At 54.0% G+C, this 11136-nt stretch overlaps 1 protein-coding gene across 2 annotated transcripts in view; it reads right to left on the bottom strand.

Annotated features, from left to right (window-relative positions):
• The window catches only part of TBC1D14 (TBC1 domain family member 14), a 122197-nt gene extending 115549 nt beyond the window's left edge, over window positions 1–6648 (bottom strand). Inside the window, exon 1 of one of the 2 annotated variants that reach the window (XM_058430138.1) lies at window positions 6594–6648. The gene's annotated coding sequence lies outside the window, so the exon portion shown is untranslated. Of the gene's footprint in view, window positions 1–5495; window positions 5514–6593 lie in introns of those variants that run through there. The other variant, XM_058430137.1, reaches the window with a different exon arrangement.
• Window positions 6649–11136: the final 4488 nt, after the last annotated feature.

The following is an 11136-nucleotide window of genomic DNA, read 5'->3' as shown; positions in this document are numbered from 1 at the left end:
TTTTGTTGCCCGGGCTGGAGTGCAGTGGCACAATCTTGGCTCACTGCAACCTCTGCCTCCCGGGTTCAAGCAATTCTCCTGCCTTGGCCTCCCGAGTAGCTGGGATTACGGGCGCCCACCACCACGTCTGGCTAATTTTTTGCTTTTTTTTTTTTTTTTTTTAGTAGAGATGGGGTTTCATCATGTTGGCCAGACTGGTTTTGAACCCCTGACCTCAGGTGATCTGCCCACCTCGGCCTCCCAAAGTGCTGGGATTACAGGCGTGAGCCACCGTGCCAGGCCTGGGTTCTTATCCTTAAGGGTCAGGCCCACACAGCTCATTCCTACTCCACAATGGCCTGAAGGTATACGGGTCCCAGAGCCAACATTTCCAGAGGGCAGGACCAGCCTGCAGCACCTAACAGCACCACCAGAGCAGCATCACAGGACGGCAATTTAATGAGTACCAGGTACCGTCCTGAACTCTAAATACACCGTTCTGCTTCACAGCCCCTCAGCAGCCCTGTGAGCCAGGTAGTATGCCCATTACCCAGAGGAGGAAACCTAAGCATGTGGCTTGCCCAAGGTCTCCACTGTGGCGGAGTTGGGCTTGAACTCAAGTCTGTGACTCCAAGGCCCCTCAGTAAGCTTTGCTGCTCACAAAGGCCTGTCACAGACATAAGCACCTCTGCTCACCTCACCCTGTAAACATCAGGCTGAGTCCTACCGTTTCCAGATGGGAATAACAAAACTGGGCTGAGCAGGTGCAGTGACCCCCCACCCGCCACCCCGGTCACAGGGGGTCGACCTGAGTCGTCTGTCTCCAGCACCCGCAGCATTCTCCGCAAGGCCTCTCAGGGTCCCCCATGTTTCCTGGTGAGGATTCCGGGGAGACTAAGAGCCTCCTCATACGAGCGGCTGCTCCATCAGGCCTGCACCTCAGCTCTGGAGGGCGGGACTGTTCAAGAGAAAGAGCCCAGTCAAGCCTCTAACGCCAAGAAGACCCCACGGAGCAATGGGGCACCTCCCTGTGAACTGGCCTGCCTGGTAGAGGGCTCCACAAGCACCAACCCCTGCATCTTTCTCTTTTTGTTTTGTTTCTGAGACAGAGTCTCACTCTGTCGCCCAGGCTGGAGTGCAGTGGCATGATCCGGGCTCACCACAACCTCCGCCTCCCGGGTTCAAGCGATTCTCCTGCCTCAGCCTCCTGAGTAGCTGGGATTACAGCCGCCTGCCACCACGCCTGGCTAATTTTTGTATTTTTAGTAGAGACGGGGTTTCACCCCATTGGCCAGGCTAGTCTCAAACTCCTGACCTCAAGTGATCGCCTGCCTCAGCCTCCCAAAGTGCTGGGATTACAGATGTGAGCCATTGAGCCCAGCCTCTGTCTCTTTTTTAATTCAAGTCCTGGCTCAGGCAGAAAGGACTGGACACTCCAGGCTCATGAATATGACCAGCTGCCTTCGCTCCCCAAGCGCAGATGACACATCAGGCACTGTGCTCCATGTCTATATCCACTAGTTCTGTCACCTCCACAACCACCCAAAGAGCTGAAAGAAGACTGCGGTCTAAAGGGTGGTGTGTAATAACAGAGCTGTGCTGGGCTAGCCTGAGTAGCCAGGGCACTCACTCTTTCCACTGCTACACACACAGCCTAAAACAATGGATTGATCTGCATTATGTAAAATGGCAAAGGCCATTGTAAAAGTAGTTTGGCTTTTAAATGGGTGATTCTTTAGGATAAAAATAGTCCTGAAAAAAATTTCCTAGAAGCTCACATATTCCTCCAGAGGGCGAGTGGCAACTTTCAGACACTTGGAACTTAATGCTGTTTAAGTAAGTTTCAGCCCATTTTAAGTAAGTTTCAGCCCATGTATGTTTCGCAAAACCAGGCAGAAACTGGGGTTATTGTTCAGGGTCCTCAAAGGCTCCTTCACAACCCGAAGAAGCGGACACTTAACTTATACTGACCACTGGTTATGATTAAAGGCACAGGTGGAACTCTTTTTTTTTTTTTTGAGATGGGGTCTCTGTCACCCAGGCTGGAGTGCAGTTGTATGATCTTGGTTCATTGCAACCTCCACCTCCCAGGCTCAAGTGAGCCTCCCACCTCAGCATCCTGGGTAGCTGGGACCACAGATGCATGCCACCACGTCCACCCAGCTAATTTTTTGTTGATTTTTTTTTTTTTTTTTTTTTGGTAGGGTTTCACCATGTTGCCCAGGCTGGTCTTGAACTCCTGAGCTCAAGTGATCCACCCCCTCAACCTCCCAAACTGCTGGGATTAGAGGCATGAGCCACCGCGCCTGGCCGGGACATTTTAAATTAAAGACTTTCAATGCAAAATGTTTCAGCTTCACTTCGTGATTTGGTAAATTACTAATTAACTAATTTTCCTAAGTACCTGTGAAGTGACTGGGAGGCAAATGATACATTAGGAAGATATTTAGACTACTTAAAGCCGGTATAGTTTATAATCTTAATTATTAATAAGAGAAATAATTTACTGAGCATTTAGCATGTACCAAACATGCAGGGTGCCATCACATGCTCTAATAATCACAAGCCTGCCAAGGGCACTGACGAAACTATGAGATTCAGAGAGGCTAAGTTACGCACCCAAGGTCACAGCAACAGAAACTGAGTTCAAACCAGATCTGACATCAAAGCTCAAACATGGCCTGCTGGCGTACTTATGAATACAGTCCCTAAACTTTATCCCCCTTCCTCTCAGCTCCCTTAATGTTGCCCAAAAGGTGTATTCACCCTGATCATCGATAAGCTGAACGCTTAACCATTCTTACACTTCTGTGTATGTTTGTTAGGCTTCAAATGAAGTTTTAAAAATAAAATAGGCCGGGCGTGGTGGCTCATGCCTGTAATCCCAGCACTTTGGGAGGCCCAGGCAGGTGGATCACCTGAAGACAGGGGTTCAAAACCAGCCTGGCCAATATGGCGAAACCCTGTCTCCACTAAAAATACAAAATTAGCCAGGCATGGTGGCACATGCCTGTAATCCCAGCTACTCGAGAGGCTGAGGCAGGAGAATCGCTTGAACCTGGGAGGCAAAGGTTGCAGTGAGCCGAGATCTCACACCATTGCACTCCAGCCTGGGCGACAAGAGCAAAACACTGTCTCAAAAAATAGAATAGAATAGGACAGAACAAAACAAAAAACAAAACAAAATAAACAGGAGGGAAAAAATAATGCAGGTTCCAGCAGCAGGCTGCCTGGGTTCAAGTCCCAGCTCCTTCGCTTACCAGCTGTGTGAGCTTGGACTCATTTCTTAACTTCCCTGAACCTTGGTTTCCTTGCAGCAAAATGAAGACAAAAAGAGACCCTATCTTGTTGGGCAGTTGACAAGATTAGGGGAAGAAATCCACATAAAGCCCTTAAAATCGTGCCTGGCACAGGGAAAGCCTTGGAAAATGTTGGCTGGTGTTACTCTTTCCTGGACACGGATGGGGCCAGCCAACTCAGCCCCACTATTTTAGCAACCATTTGCATAAGCAAGGCCAGACACAGCCAGTCTGTGTCTACAAGGTCACAATGTACAGCTTCTTCCTGTCACCAGTCTCTCTCCTCACACCTGCCGTGTGATACTGATGGAGCTCTGGGCCTCAACTTCCCCATCTATAAAATCAAGTGACTAGCCAAGCAGATCAGTCCCTGAGAGCCTTCCAGATGGACAATCAAGAATTCTAAACCACCTGGGACCAAGAAACTTTATTTTTTATTTTTATTTTTTCAGACGGAGACTAGCTCTGTCACCAGGCTGGAGTGCAGTGGTGAGATCTCGGCTCACTGCAACCTCCACCTCCCGGGTTCAAGCGATTATCCTGCCTCAGCCTCCCGAGTAGCTGGCATGCACTACCACATCCAGCTAATTTTTGTATTTTTAGTATAGACAGGGTTTCACCATGTTGGCCAGGATGGTCTCAATCTCCTGACCTTGTGATCTACCCACCTCGGCCTCCCAAAGTGCTGGGTTTACAGGCATGAGCCACTGCGCCCGGCCAAAACTTTATTTATACACAGTCCTAAAACAAATGTTAAGCTGGTCATGGTGGTGTGTTCCTGTAACTGCAGCTACTTGGGAGAAGGGCTTGAGCCCAGGAGTTCAGATCCAGTCTGGACAACATAGCATGGCCCCATCTCTAAAAAAAAATTTTTTTTAAAGTTAACAAACACATACTCACTTTCCTAAAATCCTCTTGCATTCTCTATGTATTAACGTTTATACTGACAACAAATCTTTTCCAAGGTCTCAAAGACTCCCCAAGCAACCCCCGACCAGCATGGCAGGCATCCCCTGTGCTGAGGCTGGGACTCAAAGTTAGAAGCTCTGACCAATGGGAGAGAGAGATTCCAACAAGCTGCTCTGACTAGCTGTGTCCTCACTTTGAGAGAGGCCTTCTACAGCGCACCAGCTAAGGAATAAACCCAGAGGCACAAAAGACAGGAATTCACCCACTAAACGGGGAGTGGGGCGGAGACAGCGCACCCAACGCAGAGGAACTGCAGGAGCTAAAGGAACACAGGGGAACAGCAGAAGCCAGGAGAGGCAAAGCCCAAGCTGAATGTGAGAGGGTAGGCTGGGGGCAGATGAAAACTCAGTTGTACGAACAGGAATCAGGCCCAGCTCGGTGCAAAGTGCTGGGACAGCGGAGGACACCGAGGTGAGCAGAGCCTGGCCCAGTAGCCTGCCTCAGTTTGAATCCCATCTCTGACTCTCCCCATGTGGGTGGCTCCAAACCAGTTACTCTGTCTCCCTTAGTATCAGCTGACACCCTTGATGTTTCCCAAAAGGTGTTTTTGCCCAATGACCCTGAGCACCAAGTTCATGCCAGGCTCTCATTAGGACTGGGGATCTCATTAGGATTGTGGAGCCCACAATCCCAAGGGGTCAAACACACAGTAAAGAAGCAGTAAGATTGTTGGTCGGAGAGGGGAAGCCATACCCAAACTGAGATATGGGTTGGTACTGGCCAGATAAAATGGGCAACAGCAAGTGTTCTAAGACTGCTGTAAGGACTAGCCCGGTCCAGGCAAAGCAACTACCAGTTTCCAACAGGCAACCCCCCTTTATAAAAGCTAGGCAAGACAGCAACTAGGTGCCAACATCCTACAATACTGGGGACAAGACAGTGAGCATTTTGTCCCCAACACACCACCACGACTACCCTCCTCAGCTAGCTAGCCTCAGTGCGTGAAATAACTAAGGTGATGCCCAGGGGCCTCCAGTAGGGGCAAAACGCACCGGTGCCTATAAAACCTTCCCAAGCAAAGCTTTCAATTCCACGCTGGGGAAAACGGCGTCCTATACAACTTTAAGACAGAAGCGACTTCACGCGGCCTGGTCAGGCGCGGTCACTCCGGGGCTCGCAGAGGCTGGCTCTGGAGTCCGTAGGGTCATTCCCCTATCCTCCTGACCAGCCGTTCCCATCAGGGCCGCGCCCCACCCACAGCCTAGAGAGACTCCCGGCGGGAGAGGGACCAAGAGTCCCTGGACTCACTCCTCAAGGCAGCTACCCCGGCCCCGAGAGGGTCCCCGGGCCAGGGTCTCCGCGGCCCGGGAATGGGAGGCTCCGAGGCGGAGGCAGGGAGATTCCCTAGCCCAGAGACAGAGGGCTCGCGTGGCGTGGAGGTCCAAGGAGGTCAGGGCTCCGAGATGAAAGGGGGTTCCGCGGGTCACGGGCTCCAGGGGTAGAGGGGCCAGAGATGAAAGCGGGGTCAGGGCTCCAAGGAGGAGGGTCCGCTGCCCGGGGACTGAGGGTCCGAGGTGGAAGGGGGCTCCGGGGTCGGGGTCTGGCGCACCGAGCCGCCTCTTCTCAGGCCGGGAGCCTCGCGTCGGAGGAGGAAAACTTTTCGTCAAGTTCCGGAAAGGAGCGGGACACAGCGCGCGTCTCCGCGAGGGCCGCCGAGTCCCGAGTGTCGCCCCCGCCCCGGAGGCCCCGCGACGGCACCCCGGGCGCCACGCACGCGCTGCCCTGGCGTGCAGGAGCCGCGGCCGCGCGGCGAGGGACACCCAGCAGGACCCGCGCCCGGCGACCTGCCTCGCCCCGGCCGCTCCCCGCCTCGGCCGGCGCTGCAGCAGGTGGCGGCCCCGCGCGCCCTGCCCTCCCTCGCGGCCCGCGGCCCGGCCCTCGCGGGAGGCTCTCAGTACCGGAGTTAGCGCGGCTCCGACGCCATCCCCGGGACCCGCGGGCCCGCAGCCCAGGCCCCGCGGGACCGGCAACTCGCGCGGCGAGGACGCCGGGCGCGCGGTAGGCAGTGGGTCCGACCCGCAGGTGCGCGCGAGCAGCCCGCGGCGAACAGCGGCGCGCACCCTCACTTCGCCCCGCCCCCTCGCCCGCCCCTGGGCCCGCCCCCACGCACTTGCGCCCCGCCCCCTGCCGGCCCGCGCCCGCTCTTCCGCCCGTGCCGCCGCGTCTGGAGCTCGGCGCTCGCCCGGCTGTCCCTCTTCCGGGGGCCGCCCGCCGCGGGCCTCGTGAGCGGCGTCGCCGGCCCTTTTTTTTTTTTTCCCGAGAACCAACCGGAGTGGCGAGGAGCTGCCTTGAGCGGACCTTTGTGTCCGCAGGGCCCCCACGGACATCCGACAGGGGCCCCCTTACCTGGTCGGCTCCACCCGCAGCCATCTTGGAAGTGGGAAGCGGCCGGGAGGGGGAAGGGGCTCGAGCGGGCAGGGCTCAGGCGTAGGGAGCCGAGCGGCGGAGCGCATCGATGGGGCCCCCCTGCCCCGGCCGGTGTGCGGGAGACGGCCCCGGGCCCCGCCGCGGAAGGGACGGTTTGCGTGACACCGGAGCTCAGGCCCAGCCGCGGTGGTCTTGGGAGCGGCGCCGTGGCGTCCTCCCAGCCAGCCTCAGTCTCTTAATCTATAAAGGGCTTTTCCGAACGTTCTCTCTTATGGCGCTGTGACACGGTGCCTGGCGCTGTAGTTCCCAAACTGGTCTGCACTTTAGCATTGCCTGCAGAGCTTTCAATATTCTGAAGCCCAGGCCGATTAAGTCACAGTCTCTGAAGATGAGATGGAAGCATCATCAGTTTGGGAAGCTGTGTAATGTGCACGCGGGTTTGGAAGCCACTGGCCTGGCGTTATCTGCATATTTGGCCTCAACACTGCACAAACTCCAGAGACGGGATCTATGATCAGAGCCATCGTACAAAGCGGGAAACGGGCTCAGAGATGAAGCCCTCCGCTCAAGGACCCGGGTGGGTCAGTAGTTGAGAGGGGCAGAAGCCAGGTTCCCTGCCCCAGAGCCCTCCACGAGCTGGTAGAGAGTATGTGAGAAACCCCTGTTGACGGGCAATGGGTCTCCATTCCCCTTCTAGACTGTGGGTTCCATGAGGAAAGCCGGGCTTATCTTGTTTACTGCTGTTTTCCCTGGGCCTGGCAAATAGTAGGTATTTGACGTTATTGGGTTGTCGTTAGACTCTGAGGACTTGAGGGCAAGAGGGGAGACCCAGCGCTGGGAGCCAGAAGGTCTGGATTCCCACTTGGCTTTGGCTCCTGCCAACCAGGAGCCCTGAGGGTTGTCGTTAGCAGATAAATTACCAGAGAGGAAACCTGGGAGAGACTGACTACAGCCCAGTCTAAGGGAAGACTCAGCCACTCAGAAAAGTCAGGGGCAGGAGGAGTTTCCCCATTACAGGAAGCATCTGGAAGCATGAAATGGAAGATTTGTCTCTGCTGCGGTCGTTAGGGATGGGCTAGGGAACCCCGAACTTGAGTCTCCTCTCCAGCTCGTGGCTGTAAAAACCCTCAGCATCTATGAGATATGACGCAGAAGCAAGAGAGATTTTTAAAGGCGAGCTCTTGAAAGCAAACATTAACATCCCTCGCAGTGCTGCATCATAGAAACTTTATAAATGTTTAAGTTTCTGGGGGTTTTAAGTAAAAATAATGCGAGGCCTCCTTCATACCTCTTAAAACAAGGCCTCCCCAGCTTTTTCTAAGTAAACCCTAGTGGAAAAGTACAGACTGCTTCAGTCGTGACTTAATTAGCAATTTAATGTGTTGGATTAATAGATCTGCTTGGGGCTCCCAAATCCCTTCCAGCCCTAATTCTGAGTCTTAGGGTCTAAAACCCTACAATGACAAGGAACCATTGTTCTGTATCCAGAACCGAAGTCTGTGGTCCTGCAGATCTGCACCTGGCGCCCTCTGCCTGCCTTTTCCTCACTCGCCATCCTGCTGCGCCCACCCCGTCTCTCCCGGAGCCTGTCATCACCTGCACCCGCAGCGTGATTTGACCCACGCCTTACCTGTTGCCCTCAGCGCCCAGACGTGTTCTAGACAAATCTTCATTGCAACTTGAGTCTGACACAATTAAGAACACGGCGAACAGGATTTAGCCGTGTGGCTGTGTGCGGTCACTTCACCTCTTGGCACCTCCCTCACCCCCATCTCTGATGGGCAGATAATCCCGGGATCAGGGCGGTCAGCCCTGGATCTCAGCTCTGCTGGCTACTAACTGGTCCTTAGGCGTAGACCCCCACATAACTAGCTGGATGAAGCCATCTCATTCCCCATGCAGACTCTACCTGAGGTTTCCAGAAGGATTATCTCCCCCAAGTAAAGCCATCGCTTAGTGTGGACAAGAGCTCCCTCTTAGCTCCCTCTCATCAGTTCCAGGCAAAGGACCTACTCATGGGAGCCCCCGGGCTGGCTAACTCCTCAGGTCTCCAGGAAGGCTTCCCTGCTCCTCCCCAACCTTCCCATCTGTACAAGAAACATGGCGTCTCCACCTCCCAAGTTGAGTTGTAGTGAGGATTAAACAAGTCTAAATGAAAGTTGCTAGCATGTTTGGAGAACTCTTGGCACACCCCCTCTCCTCAGACACCCCATTGAGGGACCTTTTCCAGCCTGACCTCGGAGCCTCCCGAAGCTTGCTAGGCAGGAGGGGCCAGCTCAGCTTGCAGTTGGGGAGGGGAATGCCTTTCCCAGGGTGTTCAGTGTCCATGGAAGCCAGCCCTGAGCACCCACTCGGTGCCTGCTCGTGTTGGGTGCTAGGGACACCAGGGTGACCCACAGCCCACAACTCCTGCTCTTTCAGGGCTTCCAAGACAGGTAGCATCTTGAAAATGCAGCCTTGGCCATGCACCGTGGCTCATGCCTGTAATCCCAGCACTTTGGGAGGCCAGGGTGGGCAGATGTCTTGAGTCCAGGAGTTCAAGACCAGCCTGGGTGACATGGCAAAACCCCCTGTCTACAAAAAAATACAAAAATTAGCCGGGCTTGGTGGCACACACCTGTAGTTCCAGCTACTTGGGAGGCTGAGGCAGGAGGATCGCTTGAGCTTGAGAGGCAGAGGTTGCAGGGAGCCAAGATGACACCAATGCACTCCAGCTTGGGTGACAGAGCGAGACCCTGTCTCAAAAAAAAAAAAAAAAAGGAAAGAAAAATGCAGCCTTGTTGCCTTGCAAGGAAAATGGTTATCTGACCAGATGCATGCCCCAGGAGAGTCATCAGCAGGTGTGAGAGTTGGCAGGACCCTTAGCATCAAGTCCCCTCTGACTATTCAGAGGGAGAACTGAGACCACAGAGAGGTGTGAGGAATGGCCCAAGCTCGGGGGGTGGTGGGAGGTGCACACACAATGAAGCCAGAGGCCTCCTGCCCTGCCAAGCACCCCCGCATCTCAGGAGATATGGGGATCTATCTAGTTTCCCCAACAAAGATTTTGCCCCAGCCCTTCCTCAGCCCCTAGATGTGAGCTCCATTGTGGAATGAGTGCGTGAATCTTGCTGGTACCTGTGTCTCTACCTGGAGCCATCCCAGGTGCCCTGGGCTGTGCTGGCTGATTCACCTCTATTACCACAGTTGATCCACACAAGCTGCCAAGCTGGCACCTGGACTCTCATTTTCCAGGCAAGGACACAGGCACCAGGCGGTGAGGCCACTCAGCCCAGGGCTCCCAGCTCTGCCCCCCGCGTCCAGAAGCTGCTGCCCAGTCTCCATCCTCCCACCCAATCCCCTTGCCCCAGCTCAGAGCCACCAAAGGCGACAGCATGAATAAAAGTAACAGCAGCTGTGACGCCACACAAGGAGCTCAACTGGGCCAATGGGCCCATCCCTATGGGTCAGGGCAGATTGAGAAGCATTAATTTCTTTCAGAAGAGCTTCCCTTTGGCCCAAGGGCTGTCAGCAGTCCATGAAGAGGCAGATCCTTTCTGCCTCCGTAACTTGTAGTGTCATCTCCTTCACCATGGAGACAGGACTTCTCATTTTTAGGACACAATGCCTGGAATTGAGGTTTCTCTTGTAGGTTCTGGAAATTGAGCAGTATGAGGAAAAAAACAAAGGCAGGAATAGCCCAGATGGCTGGAGATCAGCAACCTCAGGCATACATAAGACAGCAAGAGACACCGAAATGGAAAAGTGCCAAATAGCCAGGGGGGCCTCTGAGAACCTCTGCACTTGGCGGCAAGCAGCAGCACTCAGGCCCGCACGCCAGAGGCCAGCCGCTGGCATCTCGCAGGTAACAAAGGCACTTACCTGTGTCCTAGCTTGCAGTCCATTCAGAGCAGCAAATTCAGGGAGGCGGAACTCCTAGTAGCCGCATTCACCAAAGGGCAAAGGCATGGGTGCAGCAAAAGGTGGCATGAACAAAAACATTATAACACAACCGAAGGGAGCCATCCTTTTATAGAATGACCCCCAAATTGAGGCAGACTGTCATCAAAAAATGTTCACCACAGTTTTACCATTCATAAAATAGGAGCGATCACATGTTACAAAAGTAACATAGACATAATGTACATGTCCAGCAGTGAGGGAAGGGAATGGAGTAACTCAAAAGGAGCCATCAGAAAAATCTTTAAAGAATTGGGCTGGGCGCAGTGGCTCACGCCTGTAATCCCAGCACTTTGGGAGGCCGAGGCGGGCAGATCATGAGGTCAGGCGATCGAGACCGTCCTGGCTAACACGGTGAAACCCCGTCTCTACTAAAAATACAAAAAAAATTAGCCGACGTGGCTAATTTTGACAGCACAGAGGAAATGTGAAAGCTAAGAGTCACCCCCGAGTGTAATCAAAGTATGTGAATGCTCTCCATTCACAGCAATCAAAGAAGACGGGCAGAAACACCAACATGGGCATCCCAGCTCAGGCAAGTATCTGCTGCCTGCGGGCTTTTTCTGTTGTTGTTTTTGAAACA

Source organism: Hylobates moloch, unplaced genomic scaffold (genome assembly GCF_009828535.3).
Source record: "Hylobates moloch isolate HMO894 unplaced genomic scaffold, HMol_V3 SCAFFOLD_17, whole genome shotgun sequence".
NCBI classification, from domain to species: Eukaryota; Metazoa; Chordata; class Mammalia; order Primates; family Hylobatidae; genus Hylobates; species Hylobates moloch.
This window is presented reverse-complemented; position numbering and strand designations above follow the sequence as displayed.